At 38.7% G+C, this 23,040-nt stretch overlaps 1 non-coding gene across 1 annotated transcript; it reads left to right on the top strand.

The window, feature by feature from the left end:
- Positions 1-21,800: 21,800 nt before the first annotated feature.
- trnar-acg lies at positions 21,801-21,873 on the top strand. The gene has a single exon. It is a non-coding gene; the product is annotated as a tRNA-Arg (tRNA).
- The last annotated feature ends 1,167 nt before the right edge of the window (positions 21,874-23,040 follow it).

The raw sequence follows: 23,040 nt of genomic DNA on the forward strand, positions 1-23,040 counted from the left end.
GCACTGCATCGGATGGTGTCCATTTCCGCCCAGTTACTAGGGGCGGTGCAGCATTACTGATGGTCTTGTCTCTGAAGTCGTTCAGTGTCATCTGGAGTCTTATTTAGAACACTTGTATTCCTCCGTTAGACTAGTGAGAGGTAGTTCCAGGACCCCTTTGCCGTAGAGGCTAATGCTGATTAGACATCGTGGGACACCGAGCCATTTTTTTCACATATGAATGATGGTTTGCTCCATCTTCTCCACGGTTGTTATTGGGACCTCATAGATGGTGAGTGGCCACATTATCTGGGGGAGGAGTCCAAACTGTAGGCACCAGAGCTTCAGTTTACCGGGCAGCAGGGTCTTGTTAATGTTTTCCAGACCATTGACGATTTCCTGCCTTAGTTGTTACACCTGCTCTTTGTCCTTAAGGCTTGCGTTGTACCATCTGCCCAGGCTTTTGACAGGCTGCTCAGACACTGTTGGTATTGGGTCATCACCGATGCAGAACTTGGTGTCTTTAAGCACCCCCTTAACTATGGAGATGCTTCGAGATTTGCTTGGCTTGATTTTCATCCGAGCCTACTTGATGTTCTCCTGCAGCTTTCCAAGTAGCCGCTAGGTGCATGCTGCAGTAGTGGTCAGTGTTGTCATGTCGTCCATGTATGCCCTGATAGGTGGAAGACGGAGCCCAGCCTTAGTTTGTTCACCGCCCACCACCCATTTTGAGACCCTGATGATGACTTCCATGGCCATTGCGAAAGCCAAAGGAGAGACTGTGCAGCCTGCCATGATGCCTACCTCTAAGCGCTGCCATGTTGTAGTAAAGTCGGCTGTTGTGAAGCACAGTTGCAGGTCTTGGAAGTTAATCTTGACCAGTGTATTGATGGGCTCTGATACATGGAAAAAGTTGAAAGATTCCCAGAGGAGTTCATGGGGAACTGAGCCATATGCATTGGCCAGGTCAAGGAAGATCACATAGAGGTCTCTTTTATCCTTCTTTGCTGCTTGGATCTGACATTCACCAGCTACTGGCTTTACTGGAGAAGAAAATGGAATCTCAAGAAAAACGCCAAGAAGATCAAATCATTTCCAGTCTGTCTGAATTTATTTTAAGTGATGACAAGCACACTCATTTTTACACTGGTCTACCATCTGCCTCTGTGTTTTTCACCCTCCTTACTAACCTGACAACAACATGGAATGCATCATCAACCATACTTACCCTTCCTGAGCAGTTTCTTGTGGTCCTGATGAAGCTTCGTCTAGGCTTAACTCATCAAGACCTAGCTTTTTGCTTCAGAGTGAGTTGTGGAACTGTCTCAAACATCTTCCATGAATGGCTTGAGGTGATGGCTAAAGAGTTACAATGCATTGTCTGGTGGCCATCCAGAAAAGAGTTCAGAAGAAATCTCCCCACCCTCTTCAAGACTACAGGTTTCCAACATGTCAGATGCATAATAGACTGTACTGAAGTGTTCATTGAGAGGCCAACTAGTTTGCAAACACGAGCAATCACCTACTCCCACTACAAGTCACATAATGCTGTGAAGTTCCTTGTTGGCATTAGTCCAACAGGAGCTATTACGTTTTTATCAAGAATCTGGGGTGGTCGTGCTAGCGACAAGGTTATAACAAAAAATTCCGGGTTGATTGACCTTCTTGAACAAGGAAACCATGTAATGGCTGAGCGGGGCTTCAATTTTCCTGAATACTTTGCCACCAAATGTGTCAGTCTTCATGTACCAGCATCTACAAAGGGAAGAAAACAACTGACAGGATTAGAGGTGACACAATATAGAAAAATGTCACAAGTGAGAATCTATGTGGAAAGGCCATAGGAAAACTGAAGTCATTCAGAATTCTGCGGAACACCCTGCCAGTCAGTATGGTCAAACGGATAAGCGATAACAGTCTTTGCACAATATACAAAATGTTGATTGTTTGTGCAGCGCAATCAAATCTGGGGAAACCACTGGTACCAAAATAAAGCAGGACTGAACAAAAACTGTAGGTTTGATAAATTATTTTAAATATTTTAACACGCCAAAAACAGTCATTTTGATATTTATAATCTCCCCAATATACTTTTCATTGTTCTTATGTGCAAACTTTACCTTTTCCAAAATGTAGAAAGTTCTTAAATTTATTTATTTTATATTTCTTGCTATTTCTTTTATTTTTTTATTATTCTGTTTTTGTAATTGTGGACGACATAGGAAATAAAACTGCTTTTGACCTGATGTAAGTTTTGTAATATATACTACTGCCCCAAAAATAAAGAATTTCAAAAAAAAAAAAAAAGAAATTATAGATTCAGTAATGGACACCAACAACTATCGATAAACTGATTTATTGACTGATGAATGAAGTACTGCAGATTATCTAACATTTCAGTCATGTATTTAATCAAAAAAGTGGAAAAGCTTGGTGCTCAAAAAGGCAGCAAAAAGTATCAAAAAAGCAGGAGAGCAACCACAACCTGCCCTTCCTTCCCTGCCATGTTGGACTGATTCTAGATCAGCACTATTGAGCTGCTTTTGAGACCATTTTCATGTAGTTGTTGCTCAACTGCAGTCTTCCCTCCACAAATTCATCCACAACTTTTGGCTGCAAGTGTTTGAAGTAGAAGCTACGTAGCCTTTGCATATATGTGGTGACAAAGTCATTGTCATAAGCCATATCAAGCTCCAGGTGCTGTCCTGGGGTCCAAATAACAAGAGTGGATGTTTGCAGCCCAAGACAGTGCGTTCCTGCCTGTAGTAACCTCTGGGGCCTTTTGGGTTCACAATGTACTGCCCGTCCTCCACTCTGATGTCTTGGTTTGTAGCAGTGAATGCATCATTAAGGGATGTGCAAGCACTGAGGGTGATGGGGCATTTTACTTCTAGCAGCTAGTCATCAATGATACCATCAGGGCTTGCTGCCAGCCATGGGTCTCCTGCACACATCACTAACCCTTTATCCATCACTATGCAGCCCCTCTCCTTAATCTGCTCTTTAGCAAGTCCCTCACTTTCCTTCCCATACTTTGTGGCCACACTCCCCTGGAAACTTGGGTAGAGGTGTTCAGCGAGAAACTTAGCTGGGTCAGTTGTCTCACGCTGAAGCACCTTGCTGGCTGTGCTAGCTGTTATGCGCAGCTTACGCGCATCATGCCACAGTGGTTCTATGCTCTGTTTTCTGGTGTTTCTCTCTAGTTCCACCACTTGATCAGGGCTCAGTTTTAATGAAGGCATCATAAAAGCTCAGAGCACTACCATGCTCACTGTAGGGCAGAGCTAAGCTGCTGAACATGTCGGGTTCCTCCCCCTGCGCATCCTGCTCTCCCTGACTGCTGGTGAAATCCTGGCTACCTGACTCAGAGGCTGTGTCTGTCTCACTGCTGTCACACATGACAGAAAAGAGAGCACAGTCTGGCACAACTTCCTAAAAGAAAAGGTGAAAAGACCTTACACTCACCTACACTGCCACATATATAGTACTGAATCTTTTATATTAGGCTAACTGATAGATTTGTTGGAGATATGTGAACTATAACTTACCTTCAGGGCTTAAAAAGCTTTTTTGGTGACCCATCTGGATTTAGCGGTGGAAGGCAGAGGGGAGCTTGTAGCCACATCTTCTTGCCAGGTTTCAAGAAATCACATTGAGCTACTGGTTGTGGATCAGCCTGAAAGGATATTTTAAATATACATTATGCCTATATCTAAAAATAATTCTTGAGGAAAAAAGACATTATTATGACATATGTAGCATTGGACTTGTATTATTATAGCTACATTCATATCTTTGATATTGTTGTATGATGCACATGTTGCCCTCTGTTGGTCATAAAACCCTGTAGATCTTTCAAGGTTGCCATTGGATTCTGGGTAGCCTTTCTGACCAATTGTCTTCTCTCCCGGTCATCTAGTTTAGATGGACGCCCTGATTTTGGTAGACTGTATGTGGTGCCATACATTTTCCATTTCTTAATGATGGTGCTCGAAGGCATCTTTAAACCCATGGAAATCTTTTTATACCCCTCACCTGATGTGTACCTTTCCACAACTTTGTCACGGACTTGTTTTGGGAGATGTTTGGAGCCCACACTGCTGCCTTTGTGTGAGACTGCACTTCCAAACAGAGGGACCATGGTAAACAGCTGTTTTTATTCACGTCATCAAGTTAATTGCTGTGATTCCACACAGGTGTAGGACAATGAGCTATTGTGTGATCTTGAAGGCAATTTGTTATTCCTGAGATAGTTAAAGGGATGCTTCAGTAAAGGGGTGTATACTTATCAAACCAAGTCATTGCAATTGTTTATTTTTATTTAATGTTAGAGTATTTTTATAATTCATGTTTCACTTTGAAATGGCTAAATATTGTGTGTAGATTAGTTGGAAAAAATACATAGTTATATTGCATTTTAATTCCAGGCTATAGACAAAATCTGAAAATTGTTCAAGGGGGTGTATTCATTTTCTATCCACTGTACATATATCTGTCACAAGTACTACATAGTATACTGTATACTTACTCTGCAGAACAAATATTATAGTATATTCTTCTGCAATATAGTATGTTTTACATATGATATGCTTATGTAACATTTTGTGATTATAACAAAAAGAAAAGAATATGCACTGGGTTCAGCATTACTAATACGAAATCCCATGGGAGTTCATGGTGAAAATATAGATCCCATGAATTCCCATAGGTAAGGGTCATGGGGATCCCATGGGATTCTCATGGGGACAGCATAGCTCCCATGAAATTCTGTGGGAGTTTATAGTGAAAATACAGATCCCATTAATTCCCATGGGATTCCCATGGGATCTATATTTTCACCATGAAATCACATGGATTCCCATGGATATTCCATGGAAATCCCATGGAATCCCAAGGGACTTTTTTAATAAGGGCTGACCACCAAAAATGGGCTATAGCTACCTGATTTTGTGTGTGGGTATAATGAAGAGACACGATTCAAGTTAATGACAAGTTTAATATCAGGTTGGATATGTTGAAGCCATTAAACTCTTAAAAGAACTCCAGCACAGAAAACAGAGAACAAGGATCAGATAATCAGAAATATATAAACATCGAGAGGGGGATTGCAGCGCTATCATTAAAATTAGCAACACAGTTTTAAACTGACAAAATGCTGTTAGATTTAAAAACCGGAATAATTTCAAGGAGATTTTAATCTATTAAACAAACTACATTGTTATAGCATTACGTGGGATAGTTCAATTATAATTACATTTTTACTAAAAGTTCATGACGTTGTCACCTCAAATTGGTTGGTAATGGATCCCCTTATGCTAGCTAGCTAGTTAAAGTTGGCTAAGTAATGAGCCGGCATCTGGGCTCTTCACCTGTGCTAACATATCTTAATGGCACACCCTGTCGTGCCTTATTAGCTACTTTATTAAATGTCACAGAATTAACAAAATAGCTATTTTACGTCAGTTTACTTCAAGTGCCAGTTTACCTGAAAACCAGTAACGTTACGACAACCCCTTTTGAATACAAAGAGAAAGTGACAGTTTGAAGGGTGAGCGTCTCTCCTTCTCGAGCTCTGGTTGTGGTCGCAAGGGAGCAACTGAGAATGGGTGCTTCTCGAGCGCTGGTTGCGGTGGCGGCAAATTAAGTATAATAGTCAGTTGGCCGACCTATCTGAGATGTTTGAAATAGAGCACAGAGATTAGAAGAAATCCGCCTATGGGCCGATGCTTGTCAGACGTTATGAATAGAATGTGACTTTACGATATCAGGCCGACATCGGCGGGACATATGTGTGCTATCTGGGTACAGCAGTGAAAACGCTGCTCACTGAACAACGAAATAAATGAGAAAATGTTTTTAAAAATGATACCATGTCATTCTACAGTCAATATCTGGGACTAAATATTGAATAAATATACAACCTTACTGTTGGTTTTACACGTAGAGATGTCCCTTTGGAGACTGAGTGGTCATATATTGTCTTGGACAATCCGCTTGTGAAATATACGCGCATTTGTCATGCCTGGGTACCTTCTAAAATAGCTGTGCCTAATGCCACACGTGTTGTTTACGGCGTTGTTGCCCTTTTTAGTACAGTCTGGCTTGTTTGACAATTCATTTATTCAGTAGGCAAAAGTATAAGCTTTCTAACGATGTATAACATGTCCAACTTTGCTTTTGGAATAGCGTTTCTTAGGTCAGCGTAACCAAAATTTTTCTTATCATCGCATTCACTCTGTGGTAGCAGAAAAAGACACTGCACCTAACAAAACGTGGTCAACAATGTTTCTTGATTTCTTGGAAAATACTATTATTATTGAGGACTTCTGAACATAGCTAAGCCATATGTTTGCTGATAGACCTAGCTGATATCGTTTTCTGGAGCAAAACAGAAGCGAATAGAACAGTATCATTGATTTACTGTCTCTGTCTCCATCTATTAAACATAGATAAGATTTCATCATTGCTATGTAAATATTACTGCCCGAAATACTTTGGTTATATATGTTATTTTTTAAATTGAGTGTCTTTTAAATAGGTTAGTGGTATTATAGAATGTGGATATTTCGCACTGTAATGTAAGCGTTAGTTAGTAGTGTAATAGTTTTTGTGAAGCATGCAACAGTGATGACGTGAGAGTTGGAACATTGCCAAAACATGGTGGATGGTTGAAAATTGTTTTCATGTGGTCCCATCCCCATACAAGAAAACATACGAGAGTACATAGTATATAAATACATTCAGGAGTTAATTATTACACATTTATGTGCTGTACCGCATTGTGTGACAATATTTTTGCATTATTTTTTTAATCTGATAGCAATGTTCCATATTAGATCTTCATAAGGGGCTCATTTATATGCTTTATAATCGACAAAAAACATTTTATTCTTTTTTGGAGAGATTTTGGATATGTTTCTGGATCCATAGATATTTTAGACCACTGTACTGACGGAAAGCTTGTAATTCCCACTTGAAAATGATGCAACAGTGTGTTTCTTGAGTCAAAACAGTTGATTTGTAAGTGAAATACGTGAATATGTTGTGATTTACAGCAATGCATATTTTAGACATTTTGGATAGATTTGGAGACGCTGGGTACACTGCTTAGTTTTTGCTTCATAAATCTATAGTAGTTCTACATATCCACCATTATATTTTATGAACTTGTGGTCAAGAAGTTTATGATCCAGCACATGTGTAGTTTAACCTGCTGTATATGTGCAATCTCTCAATATTTCATTGCAAACTAAAAAAGTGCAAATTTTTGTCTATACAATTGCATTTGTGGCACTTTATTTTTTCCAAATTTATCTGTGTTAGTATTGTAAATTGTACAAATGTCTTGCTTCATTTAAGCCATTTTTCAAATCTCTGTGGTGTTCACATCTGGAGTTATAAAGCTTTAAATAGGGTACCCCCTATGGGCAAGGATTGGCAAGATTTGGCATGTGCGCTAAGGGGTTAATGATGTTCCAAACAGTTGATTTTTATTAATACTTATGTTATTTATAGTTTTGGCTTATGTCTCTGACTTTTGTTCTTATTTCTCAGCCTTGACTGTTTTTAAGTGTTCAGCTTCAGTGGTTTCTACATGGTGAAACCAAAATGTGTAAAAATTCCATTAAATAGAGGCTGAGTGCATGTTAGCCAAATGTGAATTTATTTTATTACAAATCTAAAATTGGACAGAGCTAAACAAATTTTTAAAAAATGTATATGTCTTTGTGGTTCAATACCATTTATTCAGTATTTTTGCCTTAAATAATTGGTATAAATATGCAAATATGTTTACTGTAAGTAAAATGCAACACCACATTGTGGCTGTATTACAAAAATATACAATTATCATGTCTAAAAGACAATTGACCACAGACATTCTGTTTTGGTAGATGTTTTGGGTACAAGTAAACATGATCATTTGCATGTTTAGTGTACACCTTATCTGACATTTTAATGGAAATATTAGATATATGACATCAGCATCATCCTGCCAGTGCTCAAAACAGTACTAATATCTATGAAATGATACTGTTCTATTTCTGGGATCACATGATTATTATTTTCAATAATATTCCTCTTTATTTGCATTCCAGTAGAGTATTCAGAAGTGACTTGAGCTGAATTCTGCACAATCAAAAGATTTACTGAGAGGTGGGAATGATTGTCAGGACAAGATGAAAAATGAAAAGGTAAAGGAAACAACCAAATATGAAAATTAAATACATTTTTTTCAATTAAATAAATCACATGTGGAAATTCAATTAAAATAGTAATTAACACAATATATACATATTGTGACTAGAAGAAGTGGAATGTTAACATGTCAGCTGAAACAAGGAATCATAATGCCCAGTGAACCCACAGTAATTTAAATTACAGTGCATATTAATACAGAAAATGTACCTTTTCAGACAGTGCTTACTGCCAGGCTTCAATTACACAAAAAGTGCCAGACAGGTTTATTAAGGCCTAATTTTATCTTCATCACACTCTGCCATATTGAAATTATACATGCAATCCTGGTGTTACCTCACATTTAAACCCGTTATTCCTTGGTAAGTTTTGCACTTACAGAAAGCCGGTGTGAAAAGAAACAGATGTCATCATTACATGTATCAGGAACCCCATCCCCCATTTCCCTCTCTTGATGCCGGGGGATGAGCACAGTGTATCCAAATTAATCTTCCCCCCTCTGCCCGTCAGCCATGATTCATGAGGCTGGCCACCAGCAGTGCTGGAATGTCTGATAAAATTATATCAATTCTACAAATTAATGAGATTAATGACTTTGTGCAGCTTGACAGAGGAAACAACTTTCTATGTCTGGCTCTAAAATAATAACTTACTGGTTAATTAAAGAGCATCAAATGTTTACCAGAGTGCAAATAATGTTTACCAGAGAAGCTATTATGCTATTTCTTGGTGGTTGTCACATTTTCACAGCTTAACCCATTTTGAGTGATGATGTCATATTCCTTAAAAAAGACATAGATATAAAAATAGAATTGTACCTTACAATAAGTTATATTGTGTATACTGCATACGTGCTTCTGGTGAACTGAACTGTATTCAATGTAAATTTTGTTCTTAGAGTGGAGTATAAAAATATTCACTGGAAAATTCACTGGCTGTTTATCATTTAAAAACTATGCAAGTTTACAAATTGGAATGTACAAACAATATTTCCAAAAAATTGCAAGGAAAGCATGTTCTAGTCATATGATAAAAGAGTGCATAAGGGAACATTGAAGAGGGAACAGCAATCTGCTGACGAGAAGGCCGTACGTTACACCCAGCTCAATTTAAACTAATAACAGGTTTGTTCATTAATAAAAGTATCCATCCATGTGTTAAGCCACACATTAGAATGAGTGTTGTACACAATACGGAACCGTTGTGTTTGTTTCATTATGCAGCTTCCTTGGAATTTTACTCCCAAGCTTTTTCCCCCTGGATTTTACATGGAAGAAAAAGTTACATAATACATTTTTTCCCTAATTTTTATCACAGGACTGTGTAACTCATTTATTTTTATTTGTACCCTTTTCAATTGACTGGTATGACCGTAACACAGTCTAGTGCCTCAGACGTTCTGCTCTACTTACGCCATTCTTTCCAAAACTTTTAATAGATTAATCCATAAGCTGATAGTCAAACAAAAATAGCCTCTTTTGTGTTGAATGTGTCATTCTGGGTGATATTCATTCATTCTATTCTTTTAATATTTTGCAGTGACTTTATATATATTTGGGTGATAACTGAAATAAGTCAATTTGCCATACAACGACAAAAGCGTGAACCATCTCTAACAGAAAGTCCATTCAGGAGACCGAAACAGTAGACAAAGATTTAACTCTTCATAAGGCCAGAATAGGAGAGGATAACAGCTATACAAGTATCTCCACAACTAAAATGTATTACAATCCCACAAGAATCTATTAATAAAATCTATTAACTATAACAGTAATGCTGTTGAATGTTTAGCATACCGTGTTGAATGGTTATGCCTCTAATGTCTAACTCTAATCATGTGCATTGCTTATTAGATTATCAGCAGCCATCAGCAACAATAAACAAGATGCGGTGTCAGGTCTGGCAGTTAAGTGGGCTTTGCTGCGTAAGCCAACCAAATTAAAACCGCTTTCCTCATCGCTCATCTGCTATGCACTAATGAAGGCTTGTCATAATTTATTTAGCTGTAAAAATCAGTAAACCAGTAAAAAGACCATTCATAAATCTGTAACTGATGCATTGGGGGATATTTTAATTAAGATGATTACCTATGTACGCCTTAATCATAGTTCACATTTTTTAGGATTCAGGCCAATTCAAGAGCTCCCAGTAACCGATACTCTGGCAAATCCGATTATGGCAACTCAAAATAACGAAGGGAATCAGAGATCCATCATTTACAGAAGTTTCAAGAGTGGTGGTAGTGGGGCAGATTGTGGCCACCAGGCACAAATAACCTGCAAACAACCAACTCCATTTTGTGGGATAACATGAGGAAAAGGACACGGCCCAAAACAGCCTTTTGTCCACAGCCTGACATACCTCTAGAGATGCACAAAATCCAGATGATAAATTAAACTGTTAAGAACAGCACGAGAAATCTCATCTTTCTTGCTTGGAGAACTCTGAATGCCTCTGGCTGGAGGTGTTCTGTATTGCTGGGAGGGCACTACAGAGATGACATGGAACATGTTAAAGAGCCATGCCCCCATGAGGCGACCCAACACCTTGTGACCCTGCCAGCAGGCTTTGCTTCCAGTATGATCCGCAAACACTCCAGCACAACAGCAGTTAAAACGTAATTTTTGATACAAATAAATAACACACAGTATAAATTCCAAACATCACACACTAGTCACACAATTAAAGAAAAAATTCATGAAAGGATAAAGAAAAACCCTTTTAAAAATGGCCTAAAATCCTAATTCTGCCCACTGCAACACTACCTGTAACTGTAAAACAACCACTGCTGCTCACTGCCCCCAGACCACTGACAACATCTGCCACGATTCTGGAGAGAGAGAAAAAAACATAGAGAGAAATGCTGACTCAAATTTTGAGTAATTGTTTGCTAAATAGCACAATACCCAGAATGGGGATATCAGACTTCTGATCTTCATGGCATGCATTAGCTATTTCGTGACCCCTAAGAGGGTAAATAATCCCCCAAAAGATGAAAAGTGGCAAATTAAGACAAATGATAAATTTCTGGGATTGCTAGCTAATCCAGGTTTTGGCCATATCACAGGAAGTGGTCATGGAAACAGTCTTCCTATATTTAAGACCAGCTGACAGACAGGTGGACAGTTGGGGAGTAAAATCAGAGATCTAACCATATTCCTGAATGGCATTATGAGCATTTTTTGTGCTGTAATGTCATTAACACGACTGAGTTCGTCAGAGCTATTGCAGAAAACATTTCTATGGCACACTCCATCAATATACTTCAATCCCATCATGCCTTTTGGAGATATAGGCAGTCTAAAATAAGAGCAACACAGTGTATTCTAAGTTTCTGATGTATCACCACTTCCTACGTGGTCTGAGGCTATTTCATTTTCTGACTCTTCTCAATGGATCTGTAAATTGTACACCAATCGCTAATGCCCTGCAGCCCTATCAAGACTGATGATTCAATGTTCAAAGAACTCTGACAGGGAAAAAAATAGCCACCATTACAGAGACCTGGTGTTTTTTGTTTTTCCTTTTTTTAAATTTATATTTTAAGTGCCTGTGGCAAAAATGATTGTATACAAGCCTAGTATTGATTCTGAAACTATTTGATTCAGGAAATGAGATGGTAAAAAAGGTAAGTTTTAGCCATCAGGTTTTTGATCAATCAGTGTCAGAACTGGGCCTACATCACGTGTACAAATCTCATTTTTTTGGTTACAGCAGCATATGACAAAATTCCATAGAACAATTTGATGAATGAACTAAAGCCACAGTCTTTGGTTTATGATATTGGTGCTTGTTTATTAAATTTATTTAACAGCTCTAACCTGTGTTATTTCCTATGGTGCTTATTAAATGTAAAACCAAAACAAATGTAAAGTACTGTACATATGGAAGCCAAATAGGAATACAACATACCATTTGCACATTTATTTAGACATAGTAAAAGGATATGATCCAGAAAAACAGTATGAAATCCTTAACTTATGAAACCATTAGCACACAAATATGTTGTTTTTCCTGAAGCTTTCTGAGTTGAAAAACAAACCAAGTTATTTGGATACTACTACTAAATGCATTAGTCACATTTCCTTTAGCAGAGGCAATTGATGAATGAAATGTCACATCCTAATGTAAGAATAATCAATTCAAAATCCTTTTGACATTTAAAAGAGTGAACTGAATCCTGAGATTGTGGCACTTTGTCAGGTTTGATATGGATTAGGCTGGAATTACACCGTCAGACGTGTAGTGGAGGTTAACCGCAGCTTCTTATTTATACCTAAAGCTTTCTATGCGTGGTCCACCAGAGGATTCTTCTGGGCTGCTCAGAAACTACATCTAGAAATATGGTTAACAATTCTTGCATATTATTGTTAATGAAATAGAATTTTTCTTAACATAACAATTAGTTACATTTATTAAGTCACGTTAATATGTATTCTTGTGAACATATCATTTGTGGAGCTCCCGGTGCTTTCCCACCTGGACAGTTTCCTTTATGCAATCCATCTTGTTGATTTTCTCAGAAAACACTTGCACAACATAAGTTTAGTGTGTTGTGACTTGTGATCGGTTCATCTTTGGTCAAAAACCGAAATATAGTTAATGTATACAAAAGCTATTACAAGTATACTTTTACTTTTTGTGCTTAATTTAAAGTATATTTAACATGTACTTCTAAAAACGTGTACTTCAAAATAGATGTCATTAAGTTCAACTTCAATGTCCTAAAAATAAATATACTAATTCTGCAATACTTAAAGTGGTATTTCAGTATACTTATAAAAAGCGTACTTCATTGTAAGTGTATTGTAAATTGTACGTAATTTAGTGTACTTATGAAAAGTATACTTATTTCCAAGTCCTTTGTAATACACTATTAGTATGCCTTATTAAAGTGTACTTTAATTTCACTTAATTTATAAGCGTATTTAAAGTAATAATCTCGAAGATTTTCATTAAAATAAATGTCTTTTAAGTCACTATCTATCGCTGCATTGGGTAACACAATGGTGATTGAGCCTATTTTTATATTAATTTATACTATTATTATCATAATTCATGATTAAAAAACTCTGTGGCGACATTCCCGGGAAAAAATCACAAGCGGCGCACAGTTAGTGACGCGTTTTTCATCACCCATCAGTGGTTGGTCCGCCAGAGAGGGTAGGCGGAACTAACGCAACAGGCTCGCTCTTCAACTCACTTGTGTGTGAGCGGCGTACTGTTTTTTCTGGTGTCTGCATGCGTTACAATAACAGAGAAAGGCGGGGTTGGGGGAGTTATGGAACCCTAAAAAGTTTTTGTGTAACATGAGAGATCATATTATTTGTTGATGTAGATTTTGTATTCCATTTAATGACAATGTAACTTTACTAAATTACATAGCTATTTGCACAGCTAGCGCTAGCTACCGGACAATGTCAAGAAAGACAACATTAGTTTAGACAACGTTGCGCACAGTATCCATCTCTCATATCAGGTAACGTTGCGTTAGCTAGCTAGCTAGCTAATGTAATTAACACAATCTAATGTCGGCTAACAATTAGAAAAAAAACGCTAGCTAACGCTACCGACCGGTACCGACCTCGCAAACCGTCTCTCGAATGCAATGCTACCTTGTTGCAACGTTGCAGTGTAGCTAACTTAAGGCCAGTTCAGATCAATGATTCGCAACGAGACTGGGTGCAACTTGCAAAATTCCAAGACGTCTGATTGTAAACGTTCTAAAACTGCACTTGGTGATTTGACAAGGACGGTCTTTTAAAACCTCAGGGCAGGTTGATGTCAAGCCGGAGGAAACTAAATAAAAGAATACGGCAGTATGGATTAGCGTTGTTATTATTTTATTATGCTTCCTCATATGTTCCTTCAGCCTTGATGCCCTTTTTTGATGAAATCTCCTTTGTTTTTGTTTTCTTCTTCTTATTCTGATTGCTTATTTAACACCAACTCAGCTTTATTCTCGAACAGTTTAGCTAGCAAAACCAGAAACAAGGCAGTTGTTTCAAAAATATCACACAACAATCATTCACGATGATGATGCACGAGATACATAATTGCACGAGCCACAGCGAATACCACAAATTCTTCTCTGCAGTGTAAAGATGTTCATACCGAGCAAAAGGTGGATAAAGAACATTTGTGGAAATTGATCATCACTAATTCTACCCCAGGTCTGCTACAGCATTTTAACCCGGCTCGGCAGTGTAAAGACAGCTTAAGTTAGCCTAATGTTAGACAATGAATGAGTATGTACATAACGTTACTTGTATAACAACTATTTTTTATTCAGTAAATAATAAGTGTAATAGTTGGCGTGGCCCAGGTGCCAACTGACTAACGTCACACAAGCGACACTGGTTGGATCCGGTTAGATCTATGGGAAGTGAGGTCCAAAAACACACCTGAAATTACCGCTTCTCGCCATTGGTACCGCCAAAGAGAGCGGCGGTACCTGTCTATGCAGAAATATACTTAAGTATGATATAAGTTTTTTCCAATTTAACATAATTCAGTATACCTTTAGTGTACTTAAAATTGTGATATAGCACACATTTAATGTATTTATTACAATTTAAATACAAATTAAGGTGGATGAAAAGAGCACACTCAAGTATGCTTGAAGTACACTATACTATGTATACAGTATACTAAATTAAGTATACTTCAGCATATTTTACACTGGTGAACATGTAGCCTATTAAATATCATTAGAATTGCACCAATTTCTCAGTGAAGACCCAATGGAATGGCCAAATATATGCCATATATGTATCAATCAGATCAGGCATATATTTGGCCATTCATGTCAAAAGGTTGATAATACCTTGTGGAGTTTGTTGTCAAATTTGAATTTATTTATTAGATTATTTAACATTTAATTGCCATTCTGCATTTTTAAGAATCACTGTTTTAGGGGTCACTGTCAGTTAGTGGCCCAGCACTATAAATACTGAAAACAGAATAACTGGAGATCACCCATTATCAACCTCAACACTTAAAAATTATTAAGAGGGAATTCAACCTACACACTTATGAATTCAGACATCACGATTTGACTTTGTTAGTGGATCATTCCATCAGCATGAAAGGGGAACCACAATCACGCATGTATATATAAAAATAAAGCTTTAATAAGAAATAATGCCGAAAATTTACCAGTTTGTTTGTATTGTTGGATAAAGATGCTTGCTCAGTATAACCCAATGCAAGCTGTACATATCAGGTAATATGTAGTGACGAACCAGAAGTGAATGTATTAGTATTATCTCCACCAGGCGAGAGCCTGGAGGGGATTATGCGTTTGGTAGCGTGTGTGTGTGCGTGTGCGTGCGTGCATGTATCTGTGCACAGCTAATCTCGCATACTACTGGGCCGATCAGCCTACTACTTGTTGTGCATGCTGACAGCAGGTCAATGACCTGCTGTCAGCATGCAAATTGGTCAACGACAGGTATTTTATTTGAATTAATTTCCATCGTTGTCCATTGAAATACATTGACTGCTAACTCCTCACTCCTCCTAACTGGCCGGTAGGGGCTGCAATGATTATGGGTAAGCATAACCGAAAATAGGCTTATCATCGCATTCACTCTGTGGTAGCAGTCAAAGACGTTGCTCCTAACGAAACATTGTCAATGATTTTTCGTAATTTCTTGGGAAATACTATTATTATTGAGGACTTCTGGGCTAAGCCATATGTTAGCCATCATTAATTTACTATCTCTGTCTCTATCTACTGAACACAGATAAAATTTCATTGCTATGTAAGTATTACTGCTCAAAATATTTCGGTTATATACGTTATTTTTGAAATTGAGTGTCTTTAAATAGGTTGGTGGTATTATTTAATGTGGATATTTCACAGAGTAATGTATGCATTAGTAGTGTAATAATTTTTGTGATGCATGCAACAGTGATGACGAGAGTGTTGGAACATTGCCAAAACGTGGTGGACGGTTAAATTGTTTTCATATCGTCCCATCCTCATACAAGCTGACTTAGCTAACGATATTTGATTTCTGCATTATTAATGATATTTATTATCTCCGCCAGGCGAGAGCCTGGAGGGGACTATGCATTTGGTCGCGTGTGTGTTTGTGTATCTTTCCGCAGCTAATCTTGCATACTGGGCCGATCAGTCTAATACTTGTTGTGCATGCTGGCAGCAGGCCAAGGACCCAAATTCTTGAATATTTTGCAAATCGGTCAACGACAAGTATTTTATTTCAATTAATTTCATCATTGTCCATTGAAATACATTGACGACTAACGCCACACTCCTCCTAACCGGCCGGTAGGGGCCGTAAGTGATCAACAACTGCTTCCGTTTAGAATGAAAGACCAGCGATGTAAAATGCCCATTTCAACATTAAAATACCAACAAAATAATCCGCCAACTAAAGGGGTACGTTAATGTTTGAATCTGTGGCAATTATTTTGTTGCCATTTTCACGCTGAAATTGATATTTTACATCGCTGGTTTTTGGAATTGTTCCTGTCCAGATTGTTCCTGTCCAGATTTGAAACAAAAGTGCCAGACTATAACGTCAATGTTAGCTCTGTCTATCACATCATGGCTGATATGTACCAAATTAGCTAACATGTCACCACCTTTTGCGTTATTTCACTGAATCGGCGTTTTTGGGATTTTCAGTGGCACATGGTAAAAACTTGTAATATTGTATTTGTCTGGCTGCATTGATTGTGTAGCCTCTATTGTTGCATCAACAAAGCTAAGACACCTGGCGGAGATCTGCACTCTACTGAGTGTACTCTTCTAGTTGTTCACATGTGATAGGCTATATGAACAAGGCTAGAGGGTACTGCTAAACAGAAACTCACTATGAACTAATAAAATTCTAAGCATGTACAGTTGAGGCCAAAGGTTTACATACACCTAGGCTAAAGACATTCAAACTCAATTTTTCACAACTCCACACATTTCATGATACCATACATTTCCTGTGTTAAGTCAGTTAGGGTATCTACTTTATTTTCATAAGAGGTCATTTCAAAATAATAGCTAAGAGACAAGACAGATTTATTTCAGCTTTTATGTACCATATCAGATTTTCAGTGGGTTAAAAGTTTACATACACTTTCTTAGTATTTGGTGGCATTGCCTTTTAATTGCTTAACTTGAATCAAACTCTTGGGGTAGCCTTCCACAAGCTTCTCACAATACTTTGCTGGAATTTTTTTCCCATTCCTCCTGACAGAACTGGTGTAACTCAGTCAGGTTTGTGGGCCTCCTTGCTCATTCACGCTTTTTCAACACCACCTCCCCTACACCTCTCTACCCATACCCTCTATTGACACATGGAATCTATCAAATATATCTGAAAATGTATTAGAGAATCACATAAATATAGATTAATATTTTGTCTTCAAGACCTTTCGAAAAACATAACACATATACAAAAAAGTCTTTGAATTCCCTATTCTTCCTTTCACTCTTTCGTTTTCACATTTTTTGGTCACAAAAAACTCTACTATACTTTCTTAAATTGCTCGGCAATTTGGAGGAAACACTCATCGCCTGAATGTTTTACTCAAAAATTCAGATTACACCAGGTCAGTTAGACGCCCTTCTCACATACTGCCTGTGTAAGCTGTAGAGAGTTATTTATTAGCTGGTTTGTCTGTCCGCAACATTCTAACCCTTTTTTTGGGTTGGTGGGAGAACAGTTCACCATCCAATGGCAGAGGATGGCATAAGGTCTGAGATCATAGAACAACAGCCCATCGTGTGGTCAGTCAGATATCTGAATTTCGTGCTCCACCCCTGCCCACGCTGACCTCCTACTCTCCCACTCAAGTGCTTGATTGCTATGCTTGAATTTAAAAGCCAGGTCCCCTCATTATCATATGGATGAAAAAATACATAAATATGTAAATACAGAAATAAATGAATAGGGAAATAAATATATACATAAATAAATAAATAAATCAAGAAATATAAATGAAAATGAATATATAGAGAAATTAATGAATAAAAAGAAATGCATAAAGAAAATACAGAATTTCACAGTAAGAACATTATACCAACAGTCAAGCATGGTGGTGTTAGTGTGGGGATGCTTTGCTGCCTCAGGACCTGGGTGACTTGCCATTACTGAAGGAACCATGATTTCTGCTCTGTACCAGAAAATTCTTTAGGAGAATGTCCGGGCATCTGTCCATAAGCTGAAGCTGATGTGTCATTTGGTTATGCAGAAAGACAATGATCAAAAACACAAAAGCAAGTCCACATCTGAATAGCTGTAAAAAAAGGAATTTAGCTGGACTTGGTAGCTAATGGAAATTTACCTGAAAGATCAGGTCAATTAGCCACATGATGTTATTATCAATGTGTTAGCTATTATTATGATGTTCTGTGGAGCAATTACATAGTCATATAAATTGTAGTTGCATTGTATAGTAAACATAGACTGATAAAATTCCTTGCACTGACAGTGATTCCCTGTTAAGTTGACAAGAGTTGAATAAAAATGAAGTCAGATCACGTGCTGCAGCTCCTGCTCCTTCTGTCCCCACTGTAGTGACCTCACACATATCCTCCCCACACTGAATTTAGGAATGGTAATGGCCTACCATCTTTTAAGTTTCCTACTGCTGAGCTCTTTACTTATTTATTTATTTATTTTACCACGACAACAAACTTAACTAGAATGTTTTATATTTTATTTGGAATGGTTCTTTTCATTTTTTTAATTTATTTTATTTATTTTCCCATATTCTCACGTCATTCTCTCCCAGTTTGTAAAAGCTTGACCTGGTGGTACACGTAATTTAGTATTAAATGCAATTCATCTTTGGATCATATATTGGTTAATTTATACATAATAATTGAAGCCATTGTGACATATTATGAAATGACTTTAGCTGCTGTCTTTTGTGCGATTGTATTTGTATGCCTTCTTACTCCTAGCACGTTTCCAGCCCACCTGGATTATTTTTCAACTCACAGTGCTTGTGTGTGTGCGTTCGTGCATGTATATGTGTGCGTTTGTCACTGTCTACATATGCCCTATACTATCAGAGTGGATCTGCTGCAGCTGGTCCTGCACCTGCTCCCACCAGCACTGTAATCAATCCCTGTGCTGTCTGCCTGTGATCACTCCCTGTGCTGCTCTGCCTGTGTTCACTCCCTGTGCCATCCTGCCTGCTTCAGCTGATCCTCTGGCTCAATCCCCGTAGAGACAAGACACCCCGTTGGCAGACCAGAAGACGATTGCAGCTTCACTGTGAGAATACCAGAATCTGCAAAGTGACCTGAAGCTGTGGTACCAACCACCTGATCTACAACCGGGCCCACACCCGAGCACTTTCTCAACCACAGGCTCCTGAGGTGCGTTCAAGTTCCGCGAACAGAGGCGAATGTTCGTGGCGAACATGTCTTCTGTGAACAGTTCAATTTGAACGGCTTTTTACGAACATTCCAATTTGTTTGCATTAAACATAAACAGACATGGTGACGAGAGTATTTGTACTCACAGCCGCTTCTGTGATCATCGATGACTTAAAAAAATAGCTAGCTAGCGAACAATAATAACATTGGCTAGCGTTAGCAATAACATTATTGAAAAAACTGATCACACTGCGGCATTTTCAATTGAAATACCCAACTGGGAACATTTCCCTCAGTCCAGCGTCCATTTTTGTTCGCCGCAAACTACCTTTTCAGACTGTTCGCTTCTGTTTGCAAACGTTCGCGGCGAACACAAAGCTAACGGAAAAAAGTTTGAAATAGTTTGCAAACGTTCGCCTTGTTCGCTGAGCTTGAACGCACCTCTGGTGTGGATGCCCTACCACCAGCGGAAAGTCAGGTTACACGGTCCAGTGTGTGGCCAGCAGCTACCTGGATTTGGTATTCATAAGAGGTGTGGCAGGTCCTGAACATCGGCCGATACTACCTTGGCGCACTGGCGCACTGGCTGCAGAGTAACCCACCAGTTATTCAGTAAGACCACAACTGCAAATTCACACAGAAAATGTGAGCAATTCAGAACTGATGCAACAGGGTACAGCCAGTACAAAGGCACTATGCTGCCCAAACACAGAGACCATGCCAAAGTGGCTAGAGGACATTAAAAAGAAATGTAAAAAATATAACTTGTTTTTACCCTTTTGTAAATAATATTTGTACGTGGTTATTTAAAATTATATTTTATTAAATCTTTGGGATATAACATGGGGCGGCACAGTGGTTAGAATCTCGGCCTGGGGCCTTTCTGTGTGGAGTTTGCATATTCTCCCCGTGTCCGCGTGGGTTTTCTCCGGGTACTCTGGTTTCCTCCCACAGTCCAAAGACATGCAGGTAGGCTAATTGGAGACTCTAAATTGCCCATAGGTGTGAGTGTGAGTGAATGGTGTGTGCCCTGCGATAGATTGGCGGCCTGTCCAGGATGTATTCCTGCCTCTCGCCAAATGCACACTGGAATAGGCTCCAGCATCCCCCACGACCCTGCTCAGGATAAGCGGGTATAGATAATGGATGGATGGATATAACTTTTTTTTAAATCACAAGTTAATCTTGTGAATAGTTTAAAATGAATCTTTCATATTGATACTTTGTCACATTTTATAAGATCTGCTCGTGCTATATTAGATATTAATTGTTTATTGAAAAAGCCTTTAATGTTTAATCAAAGGGAACCCATGAGGGCTACTTTATTACACAATATACAAAAAATTTGCCTGTTTACCATAGATAAAAATAATAAAGTATAAAATAACAAAAGAGAAATAGTTTATATGATCGATAAAATCAGATTTATATATGTCTCAGGTGGGGATCAGACTCATTACCTCTGCATTCGTACCCTAAAAAGAAAAATGTAGTGATTTTCAATGATTCTCCATATTTTTTCAGAAAATTGCGACATGAAAACACATGGAGAAGAATCTTTAACTTTTTCAATTTTCCTTTCTTCTTCATTTTTCCTCTTCTTTTCCCTTTTTTTCCTTCATTTTTCTTCTTCCCTCCATTTTTCCTTCTTCCCCCCGTGAAGTAAACTATTGTTCCCCAGCCCAGAGGCAATGGACAACGTGTCAGAAAATTCCAGGTTCGACTCCTGGCTGGCTCGTCAGTTTTTGCTGGTTATTTGTTAATACCCATGAACTCCAGTACTATTGGCTAAAAATTGAAAAATATGAAATTTGGCTCACGTGGCCATTGACTGGTCTTAAATATAACACCACAGCTTTAATGTGTACAATCTGTGATCAGGATAGGGCAATTTCATCAACTGTCAACGCTGAAAAGCAGACAAGCTGTCCCAATTTTCTTGACACCTCCTTGTTCCTCTCATTTCCTCCACTCGTCTATTCTCCTCCTTTTCTCCACATGCTGCCAAGTAGGAAACGAGTGGCTCTAACTTGACTCTAACTGTCTTTAAAGCTATGGTTTCTGCTTTAACAAGAAGACCCTGAAATATATACATTTTTTTATAATCACAATGCAAGATGAGGGACATGTTTCATTGCTTGGTACGTCATGTCATAACTCATATTTGCACAACGAATTGGAAAGAAATGGCCAATCGAGAGCCACAATGCTACCAAGAATGTTGTGGCCAATCAGGGTGCATGTAACTGCCAGACAAACGGTGGGCATAAGTGGGCCAGTGGAGCAATGGATAACGCGTCTGACTACGGATCAGGAGATTCCAGGTTCGACTCCTGGCTGGCTCGTCAGTTTTTGCTGGTTATTTGTTAATACCCATGAACTCCAGTACTATTGGCTAAAAATGGAAAAATATGAAATTTGGCTCACGTTGCCATTGACTGGTCTTAAATGTAACACCACAGCTTTAATGTGTATAATCTGTGATCAGGATAGGGCAATTTCATCAACAGTAAACTTTGAAAAGCAGACAAGCTGTCCCAATTTTCCTGATGCCTCCTCGTTCCTCTCATTTCCTCCACTAGTCTATTCCCCTCCTTTTCCACATGCTGCCAAGTAGGAAACGAGTGGCGCATGTGATTCTGCCTTTAAAGCTATGGTGTCTGCTTTAACAATAAGACCCTGTAATATATACAATTTTTTAAAATATCACAATGCAAGATGAGGGACATGTTTCATTGCTTGGTACGTCATGTCATAACTCATATTTGCCCAAAGAAATGGAAAGAAATGGCCAATCGAGAGTCACATTGCTACCAAGAATGTTGTGGCAAATCTTGGTACGTGTCACTGCCAGAAAAACCTGAAGATTCAGGGTAAAGATAGCCATGACATTTACAGAGTGCAACAAAAACAATCGCTGACCTGACCGGGAATCAAACCCGGGCCACAGCAGTGAGAGCACCAAATCCTAGGCACTAGACCACCAGGGACATATGCCTGCTTCTGCCCATGCTGTCGTGGCAGTGATGAAATACATTTAACAGTTTCCACCATGATCGAAGCAGACAAAAATACTTGGTGGTATATAAACAGCCTTTGCGGTGACAGCAAACAACGACTGGCTGGAAGCTTACTGTAGAGGTCACGTGCAGAGTGCAAGTCACTCCACAAATTCACCTCGGGGAAGGTCTGAGACATGAGCCAACAGCTGCCCTAGCAGGGTATCACCTGATGCGGGTGAGCAAGTGCACAGAAATATGGGCCAATGGTGAGTAATCTCTGCAGGAGAAGCCGATCTGCACAGTTACATGTGCCCTTCAGTGGATGCGATCTCGGCGGCTTGGAAACGCCTGCGGCTGGCGTATGAGTGCAATGTGTAAGCTGGCAAACGCTTCCAGAACCCAATTCAGACTACTCTCCATCCAGTCTTTTCCTATTTGCTTAGTAATAATAATGTTTGCTGCTGACTGATGCGCTGCCATCTCCAGCTATTACCTGCTAAAATGAATAAC

Source organism: Anguilla anguilla, chromosome 5, assembly GCF_013347855.1.
Source record: "Anguilla anguilla isolate fAngAng1 chromosome 5, fAngAng1.pri, whole genome shotgun sequence".
Lineage (NCBI taxonomy): Eukaryota > Metazoa > Chordata > Actinopteri > Anguilliformes > Anguillidae > Anguilla > Anguilla anguilla.